The sequence below is a fragment of the Protopterus annectens genome, chromosome 7.part0 (genome assembly GCF_019279795.1).
Source record: "Protopterus annectens isolate FY-2018-M chromosome 7.part0, PAN1.0, whole genome shotgun sequence".
NCBI lineage: Eukaryota > Metazoa > Chordata > Ceratodontiformes > Protopteridae > Protopterus > Protopterus annectens.
This window is the reverse complement of record NC_056739.1, coordinates 148,752,598-148,769,755: the sequence shown is the minus strand read 5'-3', so window position 1 is coordinate 148,769,755 and position 17,158 is coordinate 148,752,598. Positions and strand designations below refer to the sequence as shown.

General features: G+C 44.1%; 1 protein-coding gene across 7 annotated transcripts in view; it reads left to right on the top strand.

Moving 5' to 3' along the window:
• Positions 1-17,158, top strand: part of FKBP5 (FKBP prolyl isomerase 5) — a 1,213,834-nt gene that overhangs the window by 276,044 nt on the left and 920,632 nt on the right. The window lies entirely within an intron of this gene.

Here is a 17,158-nt window from a genome sequence, read left to right as displayed (position 1 = left end):
TGTGAGGAGGTGTGGTGGCTTTTAGTACAGCTCTCAGGCCTTTAATGGTAGGATTTTGCAGTTGTACTTGTCCTACGATTTTTGCATATTTTACTGAGTGTGCTCCAGTGGGAGGGGGAGAATCTACAATGGTTTTAAAACCCACTGCAGTCCATGGTCGTACTACTCTTACAGTAGGTTCAGCCTTGCTATTTCTAGCTGCTGTGGGGTTTGGTACTTCTCACAAAGAGTACATCTGTATGGAAGGTATACCAGAATCAGTAGAAGAATCAGAATCTGTCTCGCCTTCTGCAGGTTGGCTTGCAGGGAGGTATCCACTGATATGCTTCCCCAACGATAATAATTGGAACTTGAGTAATAAAGTACTTAATTTTACCTAAAGTGCGAGTTTTTGATGACCAGCTGTTATTAGGAAATTTAATTATCCCCCATATTTGTGTTTGTGGCACAGTTTCCCTTTATTAGCTATAAGCGTTAACACATGGTCTGAGAATATTGAGTGACATTGATGGAGTTAAGTTATTGAGTGACATTGATGGAGTTAAGTTATTAAGTGACATTGATGGAGTTAAGTTATTGAGTGACATTGATGGAGTTAAGTTATTAAGTGGCATTGATGGAGTTAAGTTATTGAGTGACACTGATGGAGTTAAGTTATTGAGTGACATTGATGGAGTTAAGTTATTCAGTGACATTGATGGAGTTAAGTTATTGAGTGACATTGATGGAGTTAAGTTATTGAGTGACATTGATGGAATTAAGTTATTAAGTGACATTGATGGAGTTAAGTTATTGAGTGACATTGATGGAGTTAAGTTATTGAGTGACATTGATAGAGTTGTTATTGAGTGACATCAATGGAGTTAAGTTATTAAGTGACATTGATGGAGTTAAGTTATTAAGTGACATTGATGGAGTTAAGTTATTGAGTGACATTGATGGAGTTAAGTTATTGAGTGACATTGATGGAGTTAAGTTATTTAGTGACATTGATGCAGCTAAGTTATTGAGTGACATTGATGGACTTAAGTATGATATCCCGACCCAGAGGTGACACTGGAAGTAGCTTTGGCTATATCTGAGTAAGTGCTAGTTGTTTCTGCAAAACTCACCTCCACCTGCCCTCTCGGAAATGGAGACGTGTCAGCTTCTTGAGGCACGGGTAGGTCATAAGGTGAAGGGGGTGCAGAAGGTAACAGAGGTCAGTCGTTGGATAATTCTGGCTGTCTGAGTGATCATTTTCCTGTCTTAAAGGATACATATCCCAAGAATGGGATTTTTAATCTGCACATTTTTGTAATATATTTACTGTTCTATTAGCTGCCTCACCTGTGACTTTAACCTAGATTTAGTTATTAAAAAAGTCCTACTCGGAAATCATATACAGGACCACTACGGGCAAACAATGAAAAAACATATATTTTTTATCTTGCCATGATTTACTGCACCTCCTAAAGCTGCCTACAGCAAAATAAGTAGTCATTCCTAATTTTATTTTTTTTTACTCTTCTCTACCCTCATGGGGGCAGATATTGTGATTCCTTTGGAAAGCTAAATCTGTCTTAATGCACAGACTGTGAGAACAAATAGCCCTACCATTTGTTGTCAGACTAGACTTCCATTCACTTAGAATGGACCACCTGAAAAAAAATGCCAAGTTTGAGAGTCTGCAGCTTATGTGTCATTGACTGGTATGCGCTGAGTTTTACAAATGTTGTTCCTATTGATGTACTACACATTCTCTGAAAGAAACTTGCAAAAGTTTCAACAAATTACTGAGATAAAAAAGACTTTTCACATGGAGCAGTTTTGCAAGTTTCAGTTCCTGGCCAAGTTACTCCTCCCATCTCCCCTCCTTCAGTGGGCTACAGTCTCACATTTCCAGCTTGGGTAGATTCAACTATTTTGTCGGCTTTGCATGACAATAGACATAAAAAAATCACAGCCTGGTGTGTCACTAAAACTGTTCCCTTATATGTCTCTTCACTTATGAATAGCATTTCCCCAGGAATAAAAAAAAAAAACAACGCACACACATCAGCCCAGAGTTTGGGCCAATCTATCCATTTCTTAATGAGCACAGTAAAACATTCAGTTTATAATACGTTCTGGCTGCTGACATGGTTATCTTTACATAGTTATTCTCTTATAGCATAACCTGAACTTATGGTATTCAATGCCAAGCTTTACAACAGTTCACAGTTTCTTAACAATGACTTCCCAAGCCTCTGATGTGACCCAGTGCTTTGTCAATATACTCTAAATACATAGATTAATACAACTATTTGTGCACATATGACATGTACAGTAATACACATATACCATCATTAAAAAGATAAATGCAACATAAATCATATCAATATAGTTATGATTTCTAGTTTATGACCCTGTCTATGGAAACTTCTTTTTGAATTTATGTTCAAGCAATTGTATATTTGTTGTATATTATCTTGTTTAATTGTTTCTCAATATTCTAACCATCATGCTGCATCAATTGTAAAACTCTGATTTTACTCCTTTTATATTTTCTATGCTCTTTGAACAAAATAGCTATGTTTGTATAATTTATTTTTATTATTTTTTTATAATTGTTTACTATGTATCCGGAGCTTTTCTCCCCGAGCCTCCGCTGAAAACAGTCACCTTGTGTCCAGTCGGACTAACCTGGTAAACAAATGGAAAATAAAATAAAATATTGTAAGAAAATGAAATCAATATACTAAGAAAAATCCAAAACTTAAGAAAAAACACAGAAGGAAGGAAAATGTTTCCTTGATGCTGTCATGAAAATCCTACTCACTTATTCAGATATTATGGGCAAATATATATATATATATATATATATATATATATATATATATATATATATATATATTATAACATATGTAATATATTAGGCAAAACAACGTACCCAACACACTAGTCATAGGTGACTCGTCAGGCACACTGATGTCCCACTCACCAGGCTAAACAAGGAGAAGGTTATTGTCAGCCGCCTGTCCAATGCCAGGATCCGCCACATAACCCATGCACTCAGGTCTCTCCACAACAAGTATAAATATGACTCTGTCAATGTCCATGTTGGTGTGAATGACCTGAGACGTACCTCCCTGGACTACATGAAAAGAGACATGGAACAGCTCTCCGATCTTGTAGCCCAGGGAGGTATGACCCTAGCCCTGAGTAGCATTCTGCCATCGCCCAGAATGATACTGCAGTACAAGGACAAAATGATTGATTTCAATAATTGGCTAAGCCTCTGGTGTCATTCTAAGGGGATCCAGTATCTGTCCACCTGGGACGACATGGTCGACAGACCACGATGCTTTGCCAGAGCACCTGTCACCCATGGGATTCCGGATACTGGCTAAGGCTTTTGCCGACCCTATAGTGCCTTTTTTAGACAAGGTTCACATGACAAATAAACCTCTGTAACAGGAACAGGCAAGCAAAAACTGAGGGTAATGCTACTCAATGCTAGAAGTCTAAATCTCAAAATACACTCACTTAAGGCACTCCTTAAAATGGAGCACATCGACATCTGTGCAGTGACTGAGACCTGGTTCAAGGCTCCAAAGAGCACCCCTGAACTGCCAGGCTACAATCGTACCACACTTTCCGGCCATGTAACCTGGACCAGAACACCAAAGGTGGAGGTGTGTCCATATTCATTAAGGATATCCATGCCTCCAGGCTAGTTGCTCAGCATAATGCATCCGAGGTTATCCAAGTGCAACTAACTCTGGGCAAAACTGCAATCCAAATTGTAGCTTGCTACAGATCCCCCATCATGCCCCAGGATTCCCACTCCTCTTTTCTTGATATACTGGAAAATATTAGGGTTCAAACACCCTAAATAATGGGCGATTTCAACTATCCCACCATTAACTGGGAAAACTACTCATGTACCACCTCTTTCGCTCAACACTTTCTGGAATTCATAAATTCCGGTGCTCTGGATCAACTTATCCACACCCCCAACAAGGGCAACAGTATCTTAGACTTAGTCATTACCAACATGAGTGACTGGTGTTCCACACCCGAAGTCAACTCCTCGTTGGTCAGATCCGACCATAAGCTAATCACCCTAGATATCCACATCCCGCCCCCAACCCCCATTAAGAAAACCACGGTAAAAAATTTCTCCAAAGCTAACTTCATGCTTCTTAAGACAGAAGTGGCAAACTTCATAACACCCATGCACATGGACAATACAGTTACGACAGCTGAATCCTACACAAATGCACTCTATAGCACTTACATGAGTGCATGGATCGTGCTATCCCAAACAGAACCAAGAAGCTATCCTCCAAAAAAAGGAAGCCAATCTGGTGGTCGCCTGCCATAAACAAACTGTACAATAGAAGGAAGAAACTGTTGCAAAAGAGAGTAAAATCCCATGAGTGGTGGAGCTCCCTGGTCAGCCTCAGTAAGAAGCTAAGATCCCTTATAAGAGCCTTCAAAGCTAGCTTTGAAAATAAAATCACCACTGATTCTAAGGACAACCACAAAGCATTCTATAGCTATGTCAAGAATCTCAATACCAAAACCCAGATCTCCTCTGAGTTACAGCACAACGGCATGAAAATTACAGAACCAACTGATATTGCCAACATCCTGGCAGATAGGTTCAGTGCTAACTTTACCACCCTCTCACACCCTAAAGGGCCCATATCTATACAGGAAGAATGCAGAGTACCTGTAATCACAACTACACAGGTAAAAGCTGCACTCTCTAAAGCCATAAACACAGCATCCATGGGACTGGACAACATCCCAGGCTGCATTTCACACAAACTTCAGAATGAACTGACTCCCCACCTAAGCACCATGTTCAATCCTAGCCTCACATCAGGCTTTGTGACCACTGAGTGGCAAATAGCAACAGTTATCCACTCCACAAAGGGGGAGCCACCAGTGATCCTGGGAACTATCACCCTATTAGCCTGACGAGCCTGGTCTGCAAGGCCATTGAACGTATCATTATGGAACTCATAAACAAAGACATTGGCAACCTCTAAACTATAGAACCCACCAAGTTCGGGTTTGTGAAAGGCAGATCATGCATCCTGAACCTATTCAACTTCTTTGAGGAAGTCACCAAAGCCGTAGATGAGGCTAAGGTGGTTCACACAGCCTAGCTTGACCTCGCCAAGGCTTTTGACACCATCCCCCATTCTGGAATTATAGCTAAACTTACTAAATTAGGTATAAATCCCTAAGTTACAAGATGGGTTGCCAACTGGCTCACTAACAGCACCCACACTGTAAAAGTTGCAGACTCCAAATCTGACATCAAAGCAATGACAAGTGGAGTACCACAGGGCTCAGTCCTGGGACCTCTCCTGTTTGGTATCTACTTCACTGAAGTACAGGCTAACACAGAAGGCCTCTGCCTAACGAAGTTCACAGATGACTGCAAACTAGGGGCCATAGTCAAGTCCCCAAATGATGTGGGGATCCTACAGAAGGGCCTCACTGAGACAGATGCCTGGTGTCAGAGCCATGGCCTCAAGCTCAGTGCCAAAAAATGCATTGTCATCCCCTTTGGTAAAAACTCTGTACCCATGAACTATCACATAGGCAGCAGTCTACTTAACACTAAATGTGTGATAAGAAACCTTGGGACCCAGGTGGACAGTAGTCGCTCCCTTGATAATCACATCGCCACAGTAGTAAGGAAGTCCTTCTATGTGGTACACATCATGACAAAAGGGTTCTCATCCAGGACAAAAGAGGTCATTGTTCCCCTCTAATCGACACTCATTAGACCCATTATAGAGTACAATGCCCCTTTTGGAATGTACCTTACAAGACATTTGCAGCAGCTGGAAAGGCCACAGAAATACCTCACAAAGAGGATTACTAGCCTCAAACAGATGTCCTACACTGACCATCTCAAAAAACTCCAGCTTTACTCCATAGCATATCGCTTACTCTGAGGGGATTTCTGCCTAACATATAAAGCTATGTCAAACCCAGAGCTGTTGGACATGCTGCACCTAAAGAAATCCCAATCCCTCCGAGCTACACACTCTAGGGACACAATAAACAGGACATACAGGAGGCATAGAGTCCTGTACCAGAGACTTCCGATACTCTGGAACAAGCTACCCATCTATGTCAAGCAAAGTTCCTCATTAGCACTCTTCAAGCAAAATCTTTGAGTGGATGGGAAATAGGAAATATACCCTGGGAATCACTTCTATGGCTCTGTTCGACAGTGGTACAGGAAAATAACTTAATTGGGTGGCATAAGCCAGGGAACCTTGTTGGCTAGGCTTACTACCTACCTACAGGTCCGGTGTTAGCATTTTGGGGGCCCCCAGCAGATGTCAAGCTGGGGGCCCCCTAGGCACTTCCAGTCTATGTATCACTCTGTCACTGCCACCCTTCCTAAGCAACCTTTTAGTTCATGCTACAAACGTTTAGGAGTAGTATGCACAGACTGATCCTTTGCTACAATATTCTTACACTACAAGACTTGTGTAGTACATTGTGTTGGCCCAACTCACAAAGGGACATTTACAGTTATTGGCATTTAGTTACAGCAATGATATACTGCAGCAACTTTATGTACAGGTCTAAACTTAGGTGAAATGGCACCCTAGGCCTACTGTTTCAGATCCCACCCCCATACACAGCAGCCTCCAGTCTTCCCCTGTGTCCCCTCCCCATCTTGGGCTCCCCATACCATGCACATTACTTTTTTCTTCCTTTCCTCATATTTTACCTACTTTTCAGCTTTTTCAAGAAGCTATAACTTTCTATATGCGCTGAAGCCCATTTTAATTTTTTTCTTTTTATCATCCAATAAAGGCTTGAACAGAAATTATGATTTAGTGAAGACATCGTGTTGCTGTTCAGCTTTAGTTTTTATTGCATCCTTTCAACACACATTTCCTGAGCAAGACAGTACAGTAATAACCATTTAGGAAATAAGAAAAGAATTTCAGTTTTATTTTTTTCTTTCAAGAAAGACATAAGTTGTACTGAAGGCTTAATGTTCAAAGATGACAAAACAGTAGCTCACAATAAACTAACAACCCTTTGTTGTCTGGATACACAGGCCCTATCTATGAATTGCCTGCCTCCCAATCCCCCCAAAAAGACAGCTTTTGCATCCCTCTGGTGTTAGACTGGGATGAAGGCAGAGGTTCAAATTACCACAGTCATTATTTCAAGGGACTGCTGATATACATATACATAGTATGCCTCCTCACTCTTCAGTCCAAGCTGTCAGAGGCAGCTACCTGTGTATGTGTCCTACGTGTGACTGTGAGGAAAGTGAAAAAATAATGATTAAAGTAACAAATTCTACTTTGTTGTTCCTACACAAGTTGTAGTAACCTTCTTTGTACACCTCTGAGGTATGTAAGAAAACTAAAAGAATCAATGACCACACTGTCCTTAGCGCAAACGCAAGCTTTAATGACCTCATGTGCACACTTCTAAGATTTGACTGTGAGGAATAACACCACAGTCCCCCCCCCCCATATAACCTACAGCACCATTCTGTACACAGTCATTCGAGCGGGGCTGGTTTTAGGATGGGTGCAGTTGAGAGCAGAGGCCATTATAAACATTATGCTAACAGGGTCATATCACAGCTCTGTTGAGGTTAAAGAACATAATCAGAAAATAAATATATATTTTTCTCCTCATTTTTCCTCAAACAGCATTTGTGGGGCCCCCATACAGTCAATGATGATTAAGGGAGCCGTTTGTATCCATTCATACAGACTGGGGAGTAGGGGTCCCCAGTGTCTTAGAAGATCTAAGTGTCTGAATGTTCTGGGATATATGTTATGCCTTACTTCTGAAATATAATTTCTTGTTAGCTACATTCTGTAGTGACACTCAGAAGAATAATGTATGTATCCTGGCATTATTGTGTGTGTGCAGAGATAAAATTCACTGACATTGTTACACACACACACACACACACACACACACACACACACACACACACACACACACACACACACACACACTTCTGCGTGGAGACATGTGTGAATGGGCGTACCTTCGTTGAAGATTGTGCATCAGGGCTGGTAACTCGGCAGGTAAAAATCAACTACCAATTATTAGCGGACCGGAGTCCGCTGTGGCGACCCCTAACCGGGAAAAGCCGAAAGACGCAACAACAACATTGTACAACACTGGTACCAGCAAACCAAATTAGTGACTGCTGTTAAGTAGTCATCAGACAGAGGCAGGTATAGGTCACTTTTATTTACCTTAGTGAGGAATAATGCAAACCTCTCACTGTCCCTAATTTCGCAGACCTTCCCTGATTTTGCACATAATTTTGTTTTGTCCTTTGTAACACATTTGATTTGCTTGTAAATCATTCAGGATTACAAACCATCAATAAATCCAGACATTAGAGTTTTATACTTAATGTTGATATAAAAGGTGTTGTTCTATTATCTTTTTCATCGAATCAGAGTAATATTTAAAATGTGTTCCTGATTTTGAGCCTTTATTCTGCTATTATTGGTATTGCACTGATTTCTTCAGTGAAGAAGTTGAGAGTTATGGTATCTGGTATTCTGCAAGTATTTATAAAACTCAATAAAAAGAGAAAACCATTCCTGAAGATCCAGAAGTATTAGCTCTTTTTAAAATCCAAGGCATGCATGGACACTGGTCACACTGGGCTACTGATCGCTCTATTGCTTACCTTGCTCATGTTCATTAACAGCTTTATCCCAACAGGTTCATATCACAGACCTGTTCAGGTTAAAGAGAATAATCAGGAAATGAATACATTTTTTTCTCCTCATTTTTCCCAACCAGCAGTAGCTTTTGTGACCCCCCCCCCCCCACAGTGAAGTATGATTAAGGGGGGCCCTTGCAGCCACATGTATTGCAGGTACCTAAAGCTGGCTATGTTGTTAGTTTTAGTGTAGAGAATTTCCACCAGCAGGGTTTAACTAAGCCATGGACACTATATTTGTGTTAATATATTTAATGGAATTGTGAAGGCTCTTGATTGATAAAACATTTACTATAACCAAAGACATTTTTGAATTTTAAAGGAGATATAAATAAGCATTATTAACCACCTGGTTTATTGTGTACAAGATTGATGTAGTAGCTTTTGTTGGTTTGACAGACATGTTACAAAATGTCAAGGTAAGCACTTGCTGTGGTTGGGGCCCCCCAGGAACAAGGGGCACCCAGCGACCGCAGGGTTCGCTGGTGCCTAAAGCCGGCTATGCCTACCTATGAACCTATTATTAGACTAAATACAATATTATGTAGCATTGAAATGTGCTGACATTATAAGGGTGACAGTTCATTATTTACTCATAAAGCAAATGTCAGAGTGGAAAAGTTCAAATAGTGGAAAGCAGGAGGAGGGGAAGAGAAGAAAGAGTGAGAAAAAGTATTTGTTAGAAGTAATAATTAGGGTAGATATGGGAGGCAGGAGAAAAAATGAGTAAAAATAACATTACAAGTAAGAGAAACGAAACGAAAGAAAAGAATAAATAACATGGACAACAAGATTTACTGTGTGTGTGTGTGTGTGTGTGTGTGTGTGTGTGTGTGTGTGTGTGTGGTGTAAAAGAACTATAAAGCAAATCTGCACTGATACTTGCTGCGGGGGACACTTGTGCAAGTGCAGTGGACTGGCTCCAGTAGGAAGGGATGGCAGCATACCTCTCAACATCATAGAACAATAAATCTGGACAGGGCCATAAATAATAGGGACAAAAGCCCAAAAATTTTGACATTTTGTAAATATTGCACTTACAAACTTAGAAAGTTGATAAACATGTTTTGCATTAGAGTGAATTTTCTTAAGGATATGAAGTCTGAAAATCAAATGACTGTCAACTTTCTGACTTCAGTGTTCAATGACTTGCCAGTGATTTGACAGAAAACTGCAATTTTATGCAAAACAGACAAAAAGTCTGGACTTTCCGCAAAAATCTGTACTATTGAGAGATATGGATGGGAGCCCCGAACCAACACCCATCAATCATTTTCATTTGTTTGCCAAAGCTATTACAGCAGTGTTTTGCAGAAAGGTGGTAAAACCCTTAAATTTGACTGGTATGTTGTGTGGGTGTGGGTAGCTGTGTTTGTGGAAGGTGGAGGTGTGCCTTTGTAGGTGTGGTGCGAATGTTATGGATTATGAAATGGAGAGATTAAGAGTAAAATTGTGATCAGTGAATTCCCTAGCAATTTCATCACTTCTTGATTCAGACATATACATTACCCTGTGTTTGTCAGTACTATGTTTGAGTGCATTGTTTTGGAGTGTGGCATCACTGCTACAGCTCCTGCTACTCTTTCAATACAAGTATCTGCTTTGGAAGTTTTCTCCAGGAGTCTGTTGCTGAGAGGATGAGAGACATGCTACAGGTATACATCTAAGACAAACTAGATAAAGCAATAGTAAGAACAAGTACTAGGTCACATCAGAGGCTTGGGAGGTCATTGTTAAGAAACCGAGAACTGTTGTAAAATTTATCATTAAATACAATACATTCAGGTTATACTATAAGAGAATAACTATGTAAAGATAACCATGTCAGCAGCCAAAATGCATTACAGGTTGAATATTTTACTGTGCACATTTTAAATGGATAGACTGGCCTAAACTCTGGACTGATGCGTTTGCTTTTTTTTTTATTCGTGGGAAATGCTATTCAGAAGTGAAGAAACATAAGGGAACAGCTTTAGTGGCACACCAGGCTGTGATTTTTTATGCCTATTGTCATGCAAAGCTGACAAAATAGTTGAATCTACTCAAGCTGGAAATGTGAGACTGTAGCCCACTGAAGGAGGGGAGATGGGAGGAGTAACCTGGCCAGGAACTGAAACTTGCAAAACTGCTCCTTGTGAAAAGTATTTTTTATCTCAGTAATTTGTTGACACTTTTGCAAGTTTCTTTCAGAGAATGTGTAGTACATCAATAGGAACAACATTTGTAAAACTCACCGCATACCAGTCAATGACACATGAGCTGCAGACTCTCAAACTTGGCATTTTTTTTCAGGTGTTCCATTCTAAGTGAATGGAAGTCTAGTCTGACAACAAATGGTAGGGCTATTTGTTCTCAGTCTGTGCATTATGGGACAGATTTAGCTTTCCTAAGGAATCACGATGTCTGCCCCCATGAGGGCAGACAAGTGTAAAAACAAAATAAAATTAGGAATGAGTACTTATTTTGCTGCAGGCAGCTTTGGGAGGTGTAGTAAATCATGGCAAGATAAAAAATATATGTTTTCTTCATCATTTGCCCGTAGTGGTCCTTTAACTGACACCCATGGGGATTGGTAGATGCTGAATAACTGTAGATGTTATGTGATCCTATCTCGCCTACATTCTGTACTGATGGGATCGGCTCCGACTCGGCACGCTATACTATAGAGCGAAGTCTCTTATTGGCTGAGCTATTCTACATCCCAAGATGCACCACCACAGCTTCCCCAGATCTCGTTTGCCGCTTTACAGCAAAAGACGTAGTCTCGGACTTGGCTGAGCTAAGTGTCTATTTTCTTCACAAATTTCTGTCAGAAATTTTTGATTAACATACCCAAAAGCTGTTTTAACAGCTATCGTTGTTGTGTGACTGGTTTTGAACAAAGTTTTGTGGTAAATTGATCTTTTATTTGAGGGAAAGGTTCCCGTTTTAGTTAGAGGGGCCTTGCCCTCGCGCGTGAGATATATATTTTTTGTTAGTGAGTATTGTTGAGTGTTATAGTTGGACAGTAATCCCGTTTTTCTATTAGAGGGATCTTGTCCTTGTTTGTTCTTCTTTGACAGTTTAGAAAGTTTTACCTTTTTGGTGTACTGTTTAGAACTGAATATGTCGAAAGAGCACAGACCTTCTGGGTTCAAGAAGTGCTCTAAATGCAGCTACAAAATGTCCATAACGGACGATCACTCTCTATGCGTGTATTGTTTAGGCCCTATACACCTTCAGGAGTCATGCAGCGTTTGTCACGCTTTTTCCTCCCGGGTCCTCCAAGAGAGGAAAAACAAATTGATATTAAAAGGGCTTATTAAACCTACTTTTGAGGAGGCTTTATCTTCTTCCTCTTCTCCATCGAAGAAAAAGAAATTGTCGGCTCCGACCAGCCCGTCGGAAACGGCCACAAAGAAATCTCGGCAGGCTTCTCCATCAGCTCCACGGACTTCGGAGCCGTGGGCGGAATGGTCTGCCTCGATGCCTCTAGCCTCGACTCCTCTGGCTTCAGAGCCGACAGCTGGGGCTTCGAGAGGTGGGTCACCTTCATCGGCTCCACTGACTTCGGAGCCAATGAGAGTTGCCCACTCAGACTCTTCCCCTTCGGCGCCGAAGTCCACTTCGGCTCCGAGGGAAATTACTATGGTTGTGGAGTCTCCCTCGGCACCGATATTCATTGAGACGATTCGGAGCCGGTCCCCCAGTCCTTCGGAACTGGTGGAGAAGTCGACTCGAACTCGTTCGATCTCTTCTCGGTCTTCGAGAATGTCGGATTCGGACATAGACAGGGTACTTCAAAGGCTGTTTCAGTCTCCAGTCTTCCAAAAGTTGGTCTCGGCTCCAGCCCAGTCGGCTCCGGAGCCGGTTGCCCACCCTGTTGTCTTGGTTCCTCCTCCAACAGCCTCGGCACCGTTGGAGTCGGTGCTGGTGGAGCCGGTGGAGGTTTTCGGGTCGGCTCCGACCCTTACTCCAACCCCACCCTTCGGGTCGGAGTTCGGTACACGGACCTCCTCGGTCGGCCCCGGGGATGACGTTTCGGGACCGATGTTTTCGGTTCTGAGCCTCCCTCTCGGTGCGTCGGCTACGGGAGTGCCGTCTACTGTTGTGGCCTTGGGGGTCGGACCTTCCCAGGACTCTGGGGGTCCCGCCTTCAGGGCCATGAGGAGTGCTTTGGCCAAATCTTCTTTGGCCACCTCCACCGTCTCACCGGCACCTTCCCTTGGCACGGAGACTGGTTCCTTTGTAGTCCCACTGTCTCAAGACAGCGGAGCCCTGGGGCCTGAGGTCACCCCCATTGGGGGTTCCCCCCTTCCTGGAGGTCCTTCCGAGGCTTCTTCGGAGGAACCTCCCAGGAAGAGACAGTGCAAGAGGAAGCACGTCGACTCCCCGGACGAGTCTCTCACCTCGGACACCGACCTCGATGATGCGGAGGGGTCCCCCAAGTCATCCTCGGATGATGTCTCCTTTGCGGACATCTTAGAAATCCTGAAGCAACGAGGCGACTGGCAGTCCAAGCCCCCTTCTGCTGAGGAGTCGGTATTCCTCAAGGCCTTCGGGGCTCAGCCCTCCGCTTCCTGGGTATCTCCGCCCTTCGATGACCTTGTAGATTTGATCTCTCGAACCGCGTGGGAGCACCCAGATTCTGTGGAACCGGTGCCAGCTCGCCCCAATAAATTTCTTTCAGCCCCCCCCCGAAAAGGAATTCCTCTCTAAAGGTGTGGCTGTAGATGCCCTGGTGGTGGCATCTGCTACCCAACAAGATGTGGCAGAGGCGTCTACGTCCGTCCATCCTCCTAATAAAGAGTCTAGGAGCATGGATCGGTACGGGAAGCACACCCTTACTTCAGCAGCCTTTACTTTAAGGTCTCTGAATTATCTGACGCACTTCACCAGACTTCAGAGGGATCTGGTCAAGGAACTTTCAGATACCCTCTCTGGTAACCTGCATGAGCAGTTGGCCCAGACGGTTAGCTCTCAGCTGGCTACCTTATCATCATTATCGAACTCGTCCATGAGGCTCATTTCGTATGCAGCCGAGGGGGCGAGTAGAGCGGTGGGAACAGGTGTTGCTCTAAGGAGACAAGCCTGGCTCCGCCTGTGTCACTTTGCGGAAGCCTTCAAGTCTTCCTTTGCCGACGCTCCCTTTGATGGGTCCTCTTTGTTTGGACCCAAGGTAAAGGACACCTTGACCCGCTGTGAACAAGAGGGGAAGACATTGACTGCCGTAGGGGCATGCTTTTCCACTCCCTTCCGGCCTTATCCCAAGGCTAGAAGAGGGGGGAAAATGTGGTTCCGTAAATCTCAAAAGACTTACCCCTCACAGCAGGATGATTCCCCTTCTAGAGGCAGAGGAGGGGGAAATTTTTCAGGAAGATGCCGTCCCAGAGGTGGCAGAGGCCCCCGGCAACACTGGAGACCGCGAGTCCTTTCGTGGCTCCTCAACCTTCCAGCATCCCTGAAGGATTGCCCGACTGCGCCGCTCCGGAGCCAGTCGGGGGTCGTTTTTCGAGGCACCTAAAGGCCTGGGAGAATATCACTCAGGACCGATGGGTGCTCCGAATCATTGCCGGAGGTTACACCATCCCTGTTTCTCAGCCACCCCCCACCATCCCGAAAAATCCCGGACCCACCACCCAGTCAACGGGATCTCGCAGCCATCGAAATCTCAAAGCTGCTTCAAAAAGGAGTCATCCAAACGGTTCCCGAAGACCAGACCGGATTAGGGACTTACTCAAGATTCTTTTTGGTGCCAAAAAAGACCGGGGACGTGAGGCCCATTTTGGATCTCAGCAAACTCAACCGTTCTGTCAAGAAGTCCAAGTTCCGGATGGTCACCTTACAATCCATTCTCCCGCTGCTGGAGAAGGTGTTTGGATGTGCTCCATAGAACTCAAGGATGCCTATTATCACATCCTGATAGATCAGGCATCCAGGAGACACTTGCGCTTCAGCCTGGGAGACAGTCATTTCCAGTTCCGTGCACTGCCCTTTGGTCTCACCACAGCCCCCAGGGTGTTCACCAAATGTTTGGCGGTGGTGACTGCTCACCTGAGAAGTCTAGGATTCCAGGTGTTTCCATACCTAGACGACTGGCTCCTAACTGCCACCTCCAGGCGTCTACTCTTACAGAACCTAGCAGCCACTATATCTCTAGGCAACTCCCTAGGAATCACCTTCAATTGGGCAAAGTCTGTGTTGCTGCCATCTCAGCGCATATGGTTTATCGGAGTAGAGATAGATTCAAAGCAAATGCGGGTCTATCTTCCTACAGAGAGGATAGAAATATTACAGTCTCAAGTTTGAGCATTGCTCCTCAAACGCCGAGCCCCAACCAGGATGGTCCTACAACTGTTAGGTTCCATGTCGGCCACCATTCTCCTAGTTCCCTTGGCAAGATTGCATATGAGGATTCTCCAGTGGCTCCTGTCAGTCCAGTGGTCTTATCAGGATCTCCCTCTCAGTCACCTCATTCTGATCACGGAGACGTGCAAACAGGACCTCCGTTGGTGGCTTCTTTCTTCCAACCTGGATCAGGGGCGACCCTTCGTTCCTCCACCTCCAGTGGCCACATTGACTACGGACGCCTCCCAGACGGGGTGGGGGGGACATTACCTGGGCAGGTCAGTCCAAGGCAAGTGGCACTCCGAGAGTTTCCTCCACATCAACATACTGGAAATGAGGGCGGTGCTTCTATCGCTACAAGCACTACACAGTTACCTCCCCCAGGGCATGATTGCCATTCAGTCCGACAACATGTCAGTAGTCTGGTACCTGAACAAGCAGGGAGGGACCAGGTCCTACCCCCTTTGCAGAGAGGCCATGAAAGTATGGGATTGGGTGATTGCAACCAAACGTTTTCTGGTAGCAACACACATTCCGGGGAGATCCAATGTGATAGCCGACAGACTGAGCAGAACTATTCTCTCCCCTCATGAGTGGTCTCTGAACGACAGAGTGGCAACTCAGATTTTCAGAAGATGGGGAACTCCTTGTTGTGACCTCTTTGCAACTCCTCTCAATACGAAATGCCAACAGTTCTTCTCTCTCACCCCAGTTCCGGGGGAGTTTCCCAAGGACGCCCTAGTCCAAGCTTGGCCCACCGGCCTACTGTACGCCTTTCCACCGGTTCCCCTTCTTCCCAGGGTGATCCAGAAGGCGATTCACTTGCAGAGCAAGATGATTTTAGTTGCCCCATATTGACCTCGTCAAGTCTGGTTGCCCTTTCTTTGGAAATATGCACTGGACGGTCCATGGTTCCTGGACCAGGTTCCAGACCTCTTGATCTACCAGTCGGGACAACTTCATCAGTCCCTTCACTCGTTGAGGTTAACAGCTTGGCTCCTCCTCTTCCGACCATAGTCAGGAACCATGTTTTGGACTCGGAAGTCATACATATCTTGTCCTCGACCCACAAGACTTCGACTAAAAAAATGTATAACAGCAAATGGAAGAGATTCGCTATTTGGGCCCAACTCCGGGGATTAGATCCCATTACTGCCCCGGTGTCAGAAGTTTTGAAGTTTTTAGCTTCTTTATTCAATCAAGGTTCTTCGGTCTCTACCATCAAGGTTCAATTGGCAGCTATTTCTAATTTTCATGAAAGTATAGACCCACCTTTGATGAGCAATAAGTTGTGTAAAGCCTTCATGAAAGGTGCTGGGCTGCTACGACCTCCGATTTCTCATCCCGCTCCACCGTGGGATCTTAATTTTGTATTAGGTGCTTTGACCTCTTCCCCCTTCGCACTGGCAGCAACTTGTGACTTGAAATTTCTTTCTTGGAAGACTGCTTTTTTGGTGGCAATTACATCAGCCAGAAGAGTTTCGGAACTTCAAGCCCTATATGTCAAACCACCGTACCTGGTTTTTCACAAGGATAGAGTATCCCTCAGGCCTAATCCATCCTTTGTTCTCAAGGTTTGTTCTAGTTTTTGTCTTCAACAGTCATTGGAACTTCCAGTTTTCTTCCCAAACTACTCAGACAGAGCGGAATACATCTTCCACTCATTGGATGTTCACAGGCAATTGCGTTTCTATTTAGATAGGACGCACCAAACACGGAAAACAGATCAGTTGTTTGTGTCCTTTTCGGACAATAAATTGGGCAAAGCCGTCACGAAGGTCACTATTGCCAAGTGGATCAGAGACTGTATCAGTCATACTTACTTTCTTTCTAATAGAGAGCTTACAACCTCAGTGAAAGCTCATTCTACCAGGGCTATGGCTACTTCGGCAGCCTTTCATTCTAAGCTTGCCATTAGTGACATTTGTGCTGCGGCTACCTGGTCCTCTCCTCACACATTTATTTCTCATTACAAATTGGACGTGGCATCTCGGGGGTGAGCTTCCTTCGGCTCCACAGTTCTCAGGAGTGTTTTCCAGTGAGCCACCCAGGAATCAGGTGCTAGGGACGCTGTCCCATCAGTACAGAATGTAGGCGAGATAGGATCAC